The 16,334-nt window shown below is 45.1% G+C and overlaps 1 protein-coding gene across 2 annotated transcripts in view; it reads left to right on the forward strand.

The window, feature by feature from the left end:
- LOC105275019 (RNA binding protein fox-1 homolog 2) overlaps positions 1-16,334 on the forward strand; it is a 298,261-nt gene that overhangs the window by 45,003 nt on the left and 236,924 nt on the right. The window contains exon 2 of one of the 2 annotated variants that reach the window (XM_011331608.2): positions 13,213-13,256. The exons of the other annotated variant lie outside the window; for it this stretch is intronic. The gene's annotated coding sequence lies outside the window, so the exon portion shown is untranslated. The remainder of the gene's footprint in view (positions 1-13,212; positions 13,257-16,334) is intronic. 2 annotated transcript variants of the gene reach the window in all.

Genomic DNA, 16,334 nt, shown 5'->3' on the forward strand with positions numbered 1-16,334 from the left:
TATTGTTTTCTTAATCGCGCCTCCCAAGAGAATGCCGTCACTTGCGGGGCTTTGACAAGTGATAATTTGAAATTCAAGGATCCGCATTGTGCATTCGTAAATAGGAGCCTGAGAAAAGCACGCCTACACTCTCCTCGAAAAGAAAGTGCGATCAGCGATGCATTCAGCAAGCGCATCCAGCAGAGTTTTTTGGTGAGATTTTTTTGGTGAAACAATACTGGTTTGTGAGTTCAGACCTGAATTATTTATATGACATTTTTTAAATATGAAAAAAAAATAAACCAGTTTTGCAATATATCCGATGCAACGTCAAGTACAAATAATCTTTTTTGGAAATTTTGACATTTCTGCATTTGAAACTCTTCATCCATATAGTCATTTAGGATATTGTTGTCTTCGCATTGATGCAGTTCATACATTTGACATCAGATATATAATATCAGTCGCTTGCGAGCTCTGGCCTCAATTATTTATTTATGTGAAACATTACTAAAACAAGGAAAAAAATGACAAACCAATTTTGCAATATACTTTATGCGGTGTAAATCTGTTCCAAATTTCGGCATTTCTGCATTTCAAAATTTTCTATTTGTATAGATAGAATATTCTTCTCGCAGTGCGAAGCGGATGTTCTGTATGTTTGGTTTTTCTGGGAGAATCAGATACGCGATATCGGTCATGTCGCTTTTATAACGTAATATCGACAGATATTTATCAGAGTTTCGGGATATGAAGAGAGTCGCCATTCAGGAGGTCGGCAGAACTTCATGTATCCGACCGATGACGTTCTTGGTTCGCCAAAGAAATCGGTTTCTGACAGAAACAGCGAGAGAGAGAGAGAGAGAGGGGGGGGGGGAAGAAAGGACAAGAGGGAGAGGAACGGTAGTTGGCTCTGCCGAGCATCGATTTGGCACTTCGCCAAAGGAGCGTACTTTAATATCGCGTGACACCGAACTCGTATGTATATGCAAGCCAGACGCGCGCGCGCAGAGAACATCAGGAATACGTTAAGTTTGCGTCGTGACAGGATAGCTCCACGTAGACCGCGAGCACATTCCGTTCAAATATTACGCTTGCTACCAACGACGCGAGTTGACACTTGCTCGATCACTCGATGAAACTGTTATCGATGAGACAGAGTCACGGTTGTGAAACCTAGAATATGTCACCGGGGAGACGTGAAGGCCACAAGTGTATCAACGTATGGGTACAGTTTTCCCAATGCGTTTTCCTCAACGCATTTTCCCGTTACTCGTTAAAAATTCGCGAGGAGTATTGAAAACAGAAATCGTTCAACTAAAATGCTCCGGTTTCATCCGGAGAGAGAGAGAGAGAGAGAAAAAAAAAGTGAATCCAATTGTGCGACGTTCGTTGAGCTGCAACTTTGAACTGTGCCGCTCGTTGGCTCGAAAACTTCGCGCTGACCTTAAAACGCGGCGTATTGATTTTACAACCGTCTATATCAACTTTCAGGCCTCCTGCATCCTGCATCGACCCCCGGCACAAAGACACCTCGTGTCGAATCTCGCGATCGCGATGGGATAATTTGTTTAATTGATGGCGAGAATGTTGGCCAAACGTTGCCGGGAGTTGCTGCAAGTAATCAAGTCGCGTCGACGTGCACGCGAGACACCGCTGCACGGGAACAACGACACTGCGGAATTGGGTTACAATATATTATTGTGGAATAACGCGAAGACTAATTTCGAACATTTCCTATCTCCTCCGCTCTCCAATTTCGGTTCCTCCGATACGGCGCGGCGCACGCTATCGCACACGTTCTCGTGGGAAGACACGCTAATAGAGAGAAGTAATCAATATTCTCCGCTCATTTGTGCGGGCGAGCGAGTCCATGCGCCTACCAAACCTGCCGAGTCATTTAAAAATAAATGAGAATATAATTGGCTCACTCCCGCCGCAACAATTTAGATAATCTTCTTGCTGTATATAGTAGACGCGACATTCCTATCTAGCGGCATTCCGGCGAAATCGGATTATGTAAAGTGACACGCGTGCGGAATGCGCTGAATTAAGGGAGTGTGTATTTATTTAATTTATTATAACAATTATCACGAATTGCGAATCGACACGCCGACGAGAATCGCGAAGCTGTTCATTATTTCGGACAATTGTTTCTCATAAGCATTTTTCACGATTCATTTATAATTGGTCGTACATTGTAAACGAGATTGATTTATGTCTGTGACACCACGCAACAACTACTTGCTTTTTTATGGCATTCTATTGGGTTGGCCAAAAAGTAATTGCGTTTTTTTTATATAAATAAAAGGCGAATTTTTCATGGGAAACAAAAACTTTATTAAACAATATATTGTCCATTTTGTTTGATTATCTTTTGCCATTTTTCAGGCAACTTCATGATTCCGCGCTCAAAAAAGTTCTTATCTTTTTCAGCAAAAAACAATTCCAACAACGATTTCATATCCTCATCAGCAGTCAAGGTTTTACCATTCAAGGCGTTTTGCAAAGAACGAAACAAATGGTAATCTGATGGTGCCAGGTCTGGCGAATATGGTGGAGGTGGTAACATCATGGTAACACATCCCATCCAAGCTGCAACAATTTTTCACGAGTGACCAAACTTGTACGTGGTCTAGCGTTATCATGGTGAAACACAACACCTTTGCGATTCACCAATTCTCGACGTTTCTGTTTGGTGGCATCATTTAATTTATCCAGTTGACGACAGTATACGTCTGAATTAATGGTTTGATTCCTTGCAAGCAGCTCAAAATACACAATACCTTTAAAGTCCCACCAGACTGACAGCATAATCTTTCTTTGGTGAATATCTGCTTTTCAAGTGCTTTCAGCAGGTTCATCACGCTTGCTCCACCATCTTTTTCGTTTGACGTTGTTGTAAACGATCGATTTTTCGTCGCCTGTTATCATACGTTTCAAAAATCGATCATTTTCCTCACGTTTCAAAAGAGAATTGCAGATGTCAATACGCTTAGTGAGATGAATTTCTTTCAGCTCATGTGGTACCGAAATATCGAGCTTACTAATGTATCCAAGTCGTTTTAAATGGTTTTCAACACTCGATTTCGATATGTTAAGATTCTCAGCAATCTCTCGTGTCGTTAAACGCCGATTGAAATCGATCAGTGCCTTTATTTTGTCATCATCAATTTCAATTGGCCTTCCTGAGCGTGGTGCATCTTTCACATTAAAATCTCGAGATCGAAATTTAGTAAACGAATTTTGACACTGCCGCAGTTTTAAAGCATCTTCGCCATATACATCAGATAACTTTTTATGAGCTTGCACAGCGTTTTTCCCTTTTCGGAAGTAACAAAAGAAAATATGACGAAAATGTTCTTTTTGATTTTCCATTTTGAAATCGACGGCAAAGAAACAATTGTTAACGAAATCGTGTACTTTCTTTTTGTAAAACAAACTTGAACTGTGAGTTGTTAACCTACATAATGAATTTGCGGTTTAGAATGAAGTTAGTTACATTTCAAGACATGTATGTCCATCTATTGGAAAAAAACGCAATTACTTTTTGGCCAACCCAATAAATAGCCGAGAAGCGATTCGTAATGTTCGAGTAAGCGAAGCTGCAAAAATTGTCGCGTTCGCGTTCACGACGCCGAGAAGGGAGGCTTAGGAGCAACAATGCGTATTTATCGCCTGAATTGTGCTAATCACTGGCGCTACGAGTTCTGTCTTCTGCTCAAGTAGAAGTTTGCGTGCTATCACGTTACGTCACTTCACTCACCCGTGTTGCCCGTCTCAACTTGTACGTGCGCGGGCAAAAGTTACAAGTTCCGCGCACGTTCCCGGAGGGTACGCAACTTATATCTGCCAAATTTGCAACAATGTTCGTGAATTTCCGTACAAGCCTATACCGCTCTCCGTCGTAAGAGTTACGACGTGCTCGAAGGACGCCAGATTTATCGCGGACCGAGGGAGGAAGGTTGTCGAGCTTCTCATGGCCGTGCCAAGACCTGTCTTGAAGTTGCATTGATCTTAACTTTCTACGTACGTACCGTGCTTCGTATAAATAGTTAAATTACCTGCTGAAATCAAACTACCTGCTGAATTTTATTTACGTGAGTTCAACGGAGACGCGCACGATGATGAAGCAAAGGTACTTCACGGAAACAGATCTAAAAACTTGCAATATCTTAATTTCATCGAATTTGTAATTCCATTTTTCGTGATTTCCCACGATTCTCGCGATACTCTCTGCAGGCAGCAAGATTTGAACGTTTATCGTTCTGGATCTCCGGAAACGTGTCACGTACTATTTATTTCGCAACGTGCTATTGTGCCAATCTCAAAACGGAAGCGAGACTACCTCCACCGACGACAAATAAGCTGCCGAGCGATAAGAACGCAGTCTTCCTCGTCGGTTAACAGGCTATCATCTTCGACTCTCTAATCTTGGCGTGCTTCACTTCTCGAGCGCTTTCCAATTTTCCTTCTCTCGAGCTTGATTGAAGACTACTCTCTTTCGCCCACATCCCTCCGCCCTCTCCCATCTCCGTCCCCCTCCTTCCCGGTGCCGCGATCGATTAATCGAAGGAGCAGCGATAAGAGGACCGAACGAGCGCTGGTAGCGGACGATCTCCCGGCTCTCGGCCAAAAACGAAAGTTCCGCGGTCACGGCGCGTTTCGCCGCGGAAATTTTCAGGACGCGAATCGTGCCGCAACGTCCGAAAACTTTTCGCGTACCTCCGGGTGCCGTTAATTTCGGGACTTTCACGAGCGTGCGAGTGAGCGAGAGCGAGCGAGCGCGCACGTGTCCCTTCGCAATTACACGTCGCCGGTTTAATAGCGGTCGGGACGAACGTACGAGGCACAATTGAAAATTATTACGACAAGCTAATTTCAAGCGCACTATTACGAACTGGCATTAACCACACACACTCGGCTCGGAGTATATCTTGGGACGTACCCCGACGCGTACGCGCGCGCGTGACCCACGTTGCCGCAGATATGTAAACGCGTGTATGACGTACCGACGTTTAAATGTATATTAGACCGTTTCATGAAGCCGCTTCTATAATGAAGCTACTGGGATGCTTTGTTTCGAGGGATGCTTTGAATCGTGCATGATTTTAATTCACTCGCCCGATTATACGATTATCCTGCCTGGGACAAAGCGGGAACGCTCGTTTGACGCGAGCGGATCCGCATACGTCATCTGTGTGACAGGGGCGCGTTATATCTCGCACGAAGCGAATTTTCATGAGAACTTAGGCAAGGCTCTTTATATCATACGTGATAAAAAGTTCTGTGTTGCCGTTTTCAGAATTGCACATGTACGCGCGAGATTTCGCGCGAATGACGTATCAAGAATTTAGAGAATTAAAATTCTTGAGAAATAATGGATTTATAATAATTTCTTGTAGTTCGAAAATTGAGATAAAATTTGCGCAAGTATTAATGGAAATTTTCCGATCGCTTGTAGGAGCTTTAACGAACGATAAAATAATAGAAGAGTGAAATGCGTCATTTTTAGCTGCAGCTTTTCTACCTGGAATTAAACTACACGTTAAGCGCAGCTTGATTAATTTCCCGGAGTAAATGTGTTGCCCGACGCAGCCGAGCTCAGATATTATAAAACATTTATTGCTCACAGGAGATCGCACGTAATTACTTCCTTCATATTTTTTACCATCAAGGAAGAAGTGCACTTGTAATTACGAAACTAAAACAGGAATCATTATATTATTATATGGAATCTTGTATCAGATGTTTTTATTCACATTTCTTGCATATTCACAGTGATACACGTTGTTAAATTATCGCGCATGAAACAGAGATAATACATTTTGCATTTATGATCCATCGATCAATTCTTATATCGCTTTATCCAAGAGACATCTGTCATGAAAAATAACGCGACTCTCTCGCGTCACGATAAAAACATTTCGATTACCACGATTTAAATATTCATTTATCACAATCGCGCAAATATTCGAAAAGACCGATGTAGCATAAATGTGACGCGCCGCGCCAGTGAGTTTACTGCGCCGGGCATACTTTTAAACGAATCATACGCAGCTCGCGGGATCGTTTCGCCCGTTTCGCGTTTCGGGTTGCGAATTTCGCGAAACTGCGCCAACTGGATCTGCCGCAGGTCCATTACAAAGTTCCGTCCGGCTGCAGCGCGACGAGCCCGCGCGTCGCGACTTAATTCGCTCGACCGTCCACTTTCGCGGGCACTGTTGCGCGCCGGGCTCAATTTCACGGCGAGGTGAGCCGCCGTCACAGGGCGAAACGAAACGTGACCCAGTTAAATTTCCCGGAGCACGAGTCACCCCCAGTCACCTCGCGTGAATGGTAGTGGTGCGCGAGCATCTCGGCGAATCGTCGAGAAAGTTGAATCGTTGATGCAGGAACTGTTGATGCAGGTAACAGAAGCGAAAGGAAATTAGTGGTAGGAATGGAATGGAAGAGGATACAACAGGGAAATATTTAATAATTATGTTGATTAACAAATTATTCCAGTTTTATTCCAGTTTTAATATTCTGTTTGCGTGTGTCGAGTGCATAGAATTTTTTAATTACTTTTATGAGAGAATTAAGAAGCTTCGGCCGGGAAGCGGGTGTCTTGGTACCTGTGGGTGCGCGATTATTAAAGATCGTCAGTGAATAGCGGGAGGCTGCATGGCCAAAGAGAGATAGAGCGAGCTCTCTTGTGTTGGCGGAGCGTTCCTTAATTAAGTTGTCCTGTCGCGGAATCGTCTCCGTCCTTGCTGGTTCTTCGTGGACCTGATGCGAAATCGATGGTCGGTATATTCTCCCTCAGAAGCTCGCGAAGAGGCGTTATCGCCGACGTTGACGTTGGCTGGCTCGATAAAAAGCTCTTGGGAGATAGCACTGAGGACGTGGATCGACACATCCGGCGAAGAATATTCGAAATTCACAGACACGCGCGCGCGCGATACGTGGGAGTGATCCGTAATGTATTGGGTTGGCCAAAAAGTAATTGCGTTTTTTTTATATAAATAAAAGGCGAATTTTTCATGGGAAACAAAAACTTTATTAAACAATATATTGTCCATTTTGTTTGATTATCTTTTGCCATTTTTCAGGCAACTTCATGATTCCGCGCTCAAAAAAGTTCTTATCTTTTTCAGCAAAAAACAATTCCAACAACGATTTGATATCCTCATCAGCAGTCAAGGTTTTACCATTCAAGGCGTTTCGCAAAGAACGAAACAAATGGTAATCTGATGGTGCCAGGTCTGGCGAATATGGTGGATGTGGTAACATCCCATCCAAGCTGCAACAATTTTTCACGAGTGACCAAACTTGTACGTGGTCTAGTGTTATCATGGTGAAACACAACACCTTTGCGATTCACCAATTCTCGACGTTTCTGTTTGATGGCATCATTTAATTTATCCAGTTGACGACAGTATACGTCTGAATTAATGGTTTGATTCCTTGCAAGCAGCTCAAAATACACAGTCCCACCAGACTGACAGCATAATCTTTCTTTGGTGAATATCTGCTTTTCAAGTGCTTTCAGCAGGTTCATCACGCTTGCTCCACCATCTTTTTCGTTTGACGTTGTTGTAGGCGATCCATTTTCGTCGCCTGTTATCATACGTTTCAAAAATCGATCATTTTCCTCACGTTTCAAAAGAGAATCGCAGATGTCAATACGCTTAGTGAGATGAATTTCTTTCAGCTCATGTGCTACCCAAATATCGAGCTTACTAATGTTGTCTTAAATGGTCGTTTTAAATGGTTTTCAACACTCGATTTCGATACGTTAAGATTCTCAGCAATCTCTCGTGTCGTTAAACGCCGATTCGAATCGATCAGTGCCTTTGTTTTGTCATCATCAATTTCGATTGGCCTTCCTGAGCGTGGTGCATCTTTCACATTAAAATCTCGAGATCGAAATTTAGTAAACGAATTTTGACACTGCCGCAGTTTTAAAGCATCTTCGCCATATACATGACATAACTTTTTATGAGCTTGCACAGTGTTTTTCCCTTTTCGGAAGTAACAAAAGAAAATATGACGAAAATGTTCTTTTTGATTTTCTATTTTGAAATCGACGGCAAAGAAACAATTGTTAACGAAATCGTGTACTTTCTTTTTGTAAAACAAACTTGAACTGTGAGTTGTTAACCTACATAATGAATTTGCGGTTTAGAATGAAGTTAGTTACATTTCAAGCATGTATGTATATGTCCATCTATTGGAAAAAAAACGCAATTACTTTTTGGCCAACCCAATACAATACATGAGATTTCTGGCCCGTGTATTTAGCTATCTATGGGTTCTTCCGCTGGTTTTCAGCACGCGCCAAAGGAGACTTTTTCCTCTTTACAACTTCTCAATGTTCCACTCGAAATAACACCGTAACGAAACCTGAAATTAAAGTTCTGTTAAAGTAAACTACTAAAGTCCACTTAAGGTGACACAGAACGCTCCTGTATCTCGTTATAACTCGCGTTCGGGCATGTAATGTTGCTCAACAACTATTAAGTAAACTAAAACGTTGCGTTGTACAATAAAAATTGTGCTCGCACAGAACGAGACTCGCTCCTGAAATTTGCCGTGTACCAAATCGTTCGCTCCAAGCTTCGGCGTCTACAATTCGCACTGGAGCGGGAATCAGCAGTCGCAAAATTTTTTCAGTCGAAAGTGCCGAGATCTTCGTTAATATAATTTTCAATCTAACGGAGCTTGCGGCATTCGTTGACGATCGATCTTCACTGGCAGGGATAATACGGTTTTCTTAATTCCGCGAAGATTACCGGCCGATGGAGTTCCGGGGGCGAGCGACCGGGAGCCGGGATGAAGGGAGCGGAATTAAGCAAATCGTGGAATGGAAATTATTCGAGCGGAGGAGGCGAACGGGAGCCGCTGTCGTCGTCGTTGCCGTTGCTCCCCGGTGGGTTAGACCGGGATGAAAATTCCGCAGTGGCAATAATTCGTGTCCGCGCAGCGTTGGATGGCCTTTGCCGGGGATCCTTCGATAAAAATTCCAGGAGAGCCAGCAGGCGGGGGCGGCGACGGCGGTGGCGGCAATTTCATTCCTGACACGACGGCATGTCGCGCGCGTGTCCGTTTGACCCGTTAAACCCGGCGGTCGGTAGACCGCGGAAAATGAAATTATTTCCGTCTTCGCTGCCGATGTGAAATACGAGCGAGTACAATATAGTGGCCGGCGAACGCGGACGGCGTACCTACATAGCTACCTACAATACTTACCTACCTATCTATAAGATCTATCTCCGAGGAACGTTTCTCTGGAAATTGCTGAATTACCGCGGCAACGAACATTGACGTGCCCCCGAAACGCTGGGGTTACTTGTGTGGCATTACTGGACTTATCGTGGGGCGAGATGCTTCGACGTGCTATCGTAAGATCATCGCTTTTTCTCACGCTTCCCCGCGCTTTCGTCTCATCGCGCCGGAACGTCGTTCGTTACACGAACGTCAGCGGAGACGAGAAAGAGATAAATCGATCTTCTGTTTCCTGACAACCGTGCTACGCAATTGCGAGGTGGTGTTCACTGACGATCCTCGTTTCCTCGCCAAGCTCGGAGAACATCAAAGGACTGACGCCGATGCTTAATCCGCCCGCCGTTCTGCCGCCTTTCCTGGCGTGCTTTTCTCTCTCTCTCTTTCTCTCTCCCCCTCCCTTTTTTTTGATTACCATCCGATTCAATTCCGTGCGTTCGAGCTTTGTTATTGCGCGAAATAAAGCGAGCAATTTTCGTTTCGGCGAAAAATCGCGCCGATAAATTCCGTCGACTCGTTCCGGCGCGGCGCCGGCTTGAATAACGGCGCCGCGCCGGTTTTCGCCTGCAAATATATCGCGTGTCCCGCTCGCCGCTTATAGCCCGGCCATTTTTCCAGCGTACGAGGTGCAGCGGCGCGTACAGGACCTCTCTAACGACTCGTCCGACACTTTTAAGCCTAACAGGTGGCAGATTATCGAACCCTTCCAACGAAGAAAAAAGAGAGATACATCCGCCTCCACGGGATTTACTGTGTTTCCCCATTTCCTCCCTTTCCCTCGTTTTTCACCTCTCTTTTTTTTCCCCGTCCCTCGATTCGCGCCCCGGAATTCTCCGTTCGCGCGGATGCGCATCGCGTGCGAGCCGCGATAACGAGGCGGATCCGGGCGCATCGGTTGTTACGATCGTGCCGCCATCAACTGCGGAGACTTTCAGCTTAATTGCAAGCCGCGTCATTTTCCGTAGTCCTCTTTCGTCTCGCCGCACCGCTGAAGATTTACCGGGAACGTCGCGATTCGCGTGCTACTTGTCGGGGAAATGGAACGCGAGAGCGCGTACCACGAGAGCCACGGCTTCTTTTTAATGGCCCCATTGAAATGCATTTTCGTTATTAACAATCGCCGTGGCCGCGGGTAATATTTCACGTTTCCCGATTGCCGTGTCGCATTTTGCGCGCGATACACGTACTTTTGAGCTTGCGTGAACGCCGGAGAACTTGTTGCGCGGATCTCGCGCCAGCGAGGCTCGCCGAGAACGACCGTTTCTCATAAATGTTTTTTTTCCCCCGCATCCCCGCTCGTCTCGCTCTCTCGCTCGCGTAAATTTAATAATATTTAATCTGAAAATCGACCGCGGGCGTTATATCCCTCGCGCTACCGGCGTCGCTCGCCCGTGTCCAAAATGGCGATATGGAATTACGAGCGATCGTCATGGCTCGCTCCATGCCACCATGAACGTGCGCGCGTATATTTGCGTGTGGCGTGTGCGTGCGGATATTTTCGAAGCTTAACACGGAAATGGAAATGTCCGTGCATCGCTGCGCGGCTGTTTCGCATGCGAATCGACCCCCGGATTCGTCCTGCCTCATCGTTTGCCTCGCCGTCCACCCTTGTCCCTCCCCCGCCAACCCCCATTTTCGTCCCCCATTTTCCCTGGCCGCGAAAAATCAATTTGTTTTGTTGCAGTTCGACCCGCACGTTTTTCTCTTATGAAATTTTGCTCGTCGCCGGCAGAAGATTTATACGACGGGACGAATCATCGAACGGCTTTGTCATACAAATTGAGACCCGGCGCGTGACTACGTTCGACAGTCTGACGAATGGCGTTGTTGCGCTAACGAGGGAGCGCCGATTGTCTTCCGGGATTTATGATTACGTTGCTTATTTCTGTATTTTGCGGGGCGAAACACGACGCGGCAATGCGTGAGGAATAGTGGTCCTCGCGTGTCATGAAATTCCCCTAGGGGCGGATAAGGGTATCCCTAATTGCATTAAATGTACATTAATCTTGATAAATAAATTCCGTTATTAATCTGGGATTATAATCCATTTTTATATACACGTGTGCAATTTTAGTATTTCGCTCACACTGCACGGAATAATACGCTTTTATTTTTTATTCCAATTTTCCGATGCGTTTTATTATTAATATTTTTCCGCAACTCCCCGAATTTGACTTTTAAATTCGATGTAAATTAAATTGACGTAAATTTCGAATAATTCAGAAACTAAAACAATATTTATTGAATATTTATGCGATGGTGACAATATTTGATTCTTTTCTTACGGGAAAATATATGCAGTGCTCGTAAATATATAGTATCCAAATGAACGCGAAGTCGATGAAAATTCGTTATCACTCGCATCGATGTGTATCAGCAAGAGCTGCATTTTACGGTGTTTTACCGCTAAACGTGCGCGAGGCGAATCCGGCTGAGCTTAATAAATGATGTCACGTGGGGAACCAACAGGAATTAACTGAAACGATATACGACGAAAAAGGATTAACGTAGGAACAAAACCATGGTAATCCCGAATCCTCTAGCGCGTTACCGGATTGGTCGCTGAAATATATTTTCGCGTTTTCTTCGGGGATGCTTTCCCACGCTCGCGAAATTGTTAGCGCTGCTTCAGAAAAATGTTGCGCGCTTCGCTGCGTTCGTTTCTGGATGGAGCGCAATAAACAAGATTTTACGATGCGATTACTGCATGTATCTTTATGCCCGCGGAACGTCACAACTTTACTCGTTCAACACCGACATTTTTCTCGCTGCGATGCGAAGATGACTAAGGACATTCGAATTTTTCTGTTAAGAAAAAAGAAAGAGGTCTGTTAAGAAGAAAGAAAATTAAAGTTATAATTAATCTTACAAAAACGGCGAAATTAATGCAGATACCTATCCCATTTTCTGTTTCAAGTAACAATTATTTGCGTACCTTTAATCTACGATGTCGTTATCGTTCGCGATCATCGGCGAGAGGTGTACTATTTTATCCCAAGTGCAAACAATTGTTTAATCACATGTATAATTATATTTGAATGCGCGAGCAATCACAATTTTAATTTTTATACTAGCTCCGAAACACATCGTAGTCCGAGTCCAGCGGAGAACTGAAACGAGTCCTTTCAATAGCACGAAAGTGGCGATGATGGGAATTTAATTTCAACACTTGTTAGTTACACGTGAGGCGTGTCCCACACATTCCGTCACTCAATTAAACTGCAGCATTTCCGCGGAAAGTTCTCGCTCCGCGAGTACATCGAGTTTCACTTCTCCTGCGCGTTCGCCGAGACACGAAGATGCCCTTCTGTACTAATGTACGTTCCTTGTCATGAAAACCGGCTTAGCCGATGCACGATAATCTGTTTGTACAACACGTGTTCATGCTACTGCTGCTGCTGCTACTGTCGCCGCTTTTCTTTATTGTGCAGCTTTATTCGATGTCTCTCTTGGAATTATAAAGCGTTTGTTTCGACGGGATTTCGCTCGACGAATTGTTACTAGCGAATTCGTATTCAACTGTCAGCGTAATCGGATAAATTGCGAAACAGTGAAACAATAGTATAAATACAGTGCTAAATAATAATACTAGATATAATAATGCAAAATGCATTTGGAAATAATTTACCGAGCATCTCGGATAAAAGCATCTTCATATTTTCTCGTAGCAGATTACAGAGGAAATTTACTCTCGCCAAGAGATCAGCTTCTTTTTTTTACGAAGCTACACGCTTCTTTCACGGTAAGGCGATACGCACGCGCTCCACCAGAATTCGCGGAGGCGTTTATTTAACGCTTAATTGTATTTTATGACTTGATGTTTCGGCGCGTTGCCGCTTTCAGGGAAAACACGAGCTAATTATTCGCTTAGTTAGTTAAAGTCGAAGTTAGTTACAATTAAGCGACAAACTCTCGGACACTGTATGCAGACGCTGATAATAACGGCGCACCACTGTATTGTTCCAGATTGCTGGCAGCCTCGTCCAGTTTGACTTTCGTCTCCTCGTTAGGTGAGTGACGTTAACATCGTTTGCGAAAACAGATTTATTGAGCGATATCTATCCACCGCGTGTGTGTTCATAAGTTGAATACCGTATCGTACGCGGAACGTAACTACGTTTGCTCCGAAAGTTAGCAGGATTTTCGCGCTAACGCGCTGAAGCGTCCGACGCTAATCTTCCACCGGAAAGATTTCGGAACTCGCTAAGAATTTGCAGAATGTCGTTCCGGGCGCGTGCACGCGCCGCGGGTTTCATTAAGGGGGGAGCCTGCTTTAGAACGCTGAAAATAAGGTATATTTTACGAATTGTTTTTGGAGAAACTATACAGCGGATCATTATAAAACTTTGATGCATTTATTAGTACATGTTTAAAGATAAAAAAAATTATTTTTTGATTTGAATATATCGCCTGTAGAGGTCGTCCTGGAGGCATTGTAAATTGGTGAGCATTCTCCTGCCTCCAAATTTCATCCAAACTGAAAAATTGAAATATTTTCTCGTTATTTATGAATTCCCATCGTCGATGAACCTTTAATATTCATAAAAACATTAAGTTAAACAATTACTTTTGCATGAAAAAGTTCAACAACTTTGCCTAAAAATCGTACTTTTGTGTTCTAAGCTCCACCATTTTGGCACTTTTCAACTTTTTTCTTCTCTCTTTGGTTCATCGACGATGGGAATTCATAAATAACGAGAACACATTTCAATTTTTCAGTTTAGACGAAATTTGGAGGCAGGAGAATGCTCACCAATTTGCAATGCCGGCAACGCGGCTGCACTAAGATTTCTCCAGGACGACCTCTACAGGCGATATATTCAAATCAAAAAATAATTTTCTTTATCTTTAAACATGTACTAATAAATGCATCAAAGTTTTATAATGATCCGCTGTATAGTTTCTCCAAAAAAAAATTCGTAAAATTATACCTTATTTTCAACGTTCTAAAGCAGGTTCCCCCCTTAAACGGGTACATTTCCACGAGTAAAGGAAAGGGGGAAAACCCACGGGCAGCTATGCTGGCACAAAGAAAATGCATTCGGTGACGTGCTGAGGCAATGAGGACTTGACGCGCGTTACGCAGCGCAAAACAACGACGGGAACCGGGAGAAAAGAGTCGTTAACAGGAAACCTACAACCGTCGCTTCTTTTTACGGCGAAACAACGCGGCCCTCGTCGTACACAAATTCGAATGCACGCAGTGGCTTAAAAAAAGAATCGCAAGCGCGAACTCAAAGCGAACGGGAGAGAAATATTTGCGCGATACGCTGCTTCGCGCCGCGCGACGATAAATTGCTCGGATGAGTTAATCGGAGCGGAATAGCGGCGAGTTGCGGCCATCGTGAAGATTAATTTTGTGCTTTCTGAAATGCGCTTGAGCTTAGATTCTAAATCTGAGGTGCAATTTTTCAGGATTCTTGCAAGGAGGCAATAAAAACGAAATTCTCCCCACGAAACTTGATTAACTCGCAGCAAAGAAAAGATCAGGAGAACCCTCTTTTTCTCCTCTTGAATCGTACGGAAATATATTCATTAACGCGACGCACCTCTCGTGCAGAGCCACGTATACCGATACGTACCGTCGCATTTGAGCGTCAGACGTCTCGTTTCGAGGGGAATATTTTCTTCGCGCGACATTGAAGCGATATATCGAGTATAACGAACGCGCCGAGACGTGATTATTTCGCGGAGAAAAGCGCGCCGCGCAGAAAAGATCCGCTGACGATCCGCTTCACAGGGACCTCAAAGAAATTGCAAAGAGAGCGTATGCAAGTCGTTCGACTCCCGTTCGCGAATCAGCACGCGTGCATTTCAGACAAAACCACAAAGGTGGCGGAAAGGGGGTTAACAACGTGGGACAGGGGGGACGGGGGTGGGATAAGGCGAAAAACCGGGCAGTCGTGGCGGCGGCGGCGGCAGAGTGGTGACGGATGGAAATGCATTCAACCCCCTCGATTCAGCCGGCCACGACGGTGGTAACGTAGCACTTTTCATCCCGCGATCAATGCGTAGCCGCCGTCGCCGCGAGAGCATGCTGAAGGAGCAACGAGGAGCAACTGGCCGAAAGCAGCAAGGGAGAGAGAGACAGAATGACGAAGGAGGAAAGACAGGGATGGAGAGCAAAGAGGAAGGGTGGGTGGGATTGGACGTGCACCATCTTGCACTCCATTCCGTGGCACTTCTGCGTCGTCGGCTCCGTCGTGCTCGACGCCTTTTCTTTCTTCGCTTTAACTCGGCGTTTTCTTTTTCTTCTTCTCTGCTACCACACGCGCCTCTTTCAACCCTTATTCCCTCTGCTTCCCTCCTCTCTCTCTCTCTCTCCCCCTCCTTCGATGGTGAGCTCTCGAGGATGAATTCCAAAGTGCTAAAAGAACCGGCACTCGGAATGTCGCGACTGCAAGCTTGCACGCGTCACTGGTTACGAAAAGAGACAGAGAGAGAGAGAGAGAAGAGAGTCACATGTACAAGTGCGATTCATCCCGTCGTAAAGAGAGTAGCTCGTATCGCCATTCCTCGGGTCTCGTTTGATCGGCGAATGTGGACGTAGAGTCCACGTAGAGTCCCCCGGGATCGCGCGCTCCGAAACGAGTCGTGCGTCGTGTCCCTTTCGCACCCTCTTTGTGACCGAGCGCGCGGATAAGATCGCCCTTTCAAATGATATCCAAGGGTCTCGCGACTCTCCGACGACAGCGGGGGTTACGGTGATTCGATAATAAGCGGATGATATACGGAGGGAGTTGCCTGGTGGCGTGTGCAGGATGCGATTTTAGTCAATTGCTGCTCTCTCGGCAGGACGATATGCTGACTTTCGGCGTGGCACGACCCTCTCGGATAACTATCTCTGCCTCGTCTCGGTGATCGTCACGAAGGGCGGCGTTCTCCCTCTACGAAATGCTCATTCGTAATTACGAGGAATGGCTCATGGCGATATTACTCTCTTTAATTGGCACAATTTCCCGCTTGCTCTAAGTGCTTCCGTCCGCGTGCGACATCGCGATTACTCACGCGGACGATTGTAGCGAGCCCATCCAAAAAGGTCTCACGGCACCACGCAAAAATGTAATCGTGCGGGCGTCTGTGCTCGT

This window comes from Ooceraea biroi, chromosome 8 (genome assembly GCF_003672135.1).
Source record: "Ooceraea biroi isolate clonal line C1 chromosome 8, Obir_v5.4, whole genome shotgun sequence".
NCBI classification, from domain to species: Eukaryota; Metazoa; Arthropoda; class Insecta; order Hymenoptera; family Formicidae; genus Ooceraea; species Ooceraea biroi.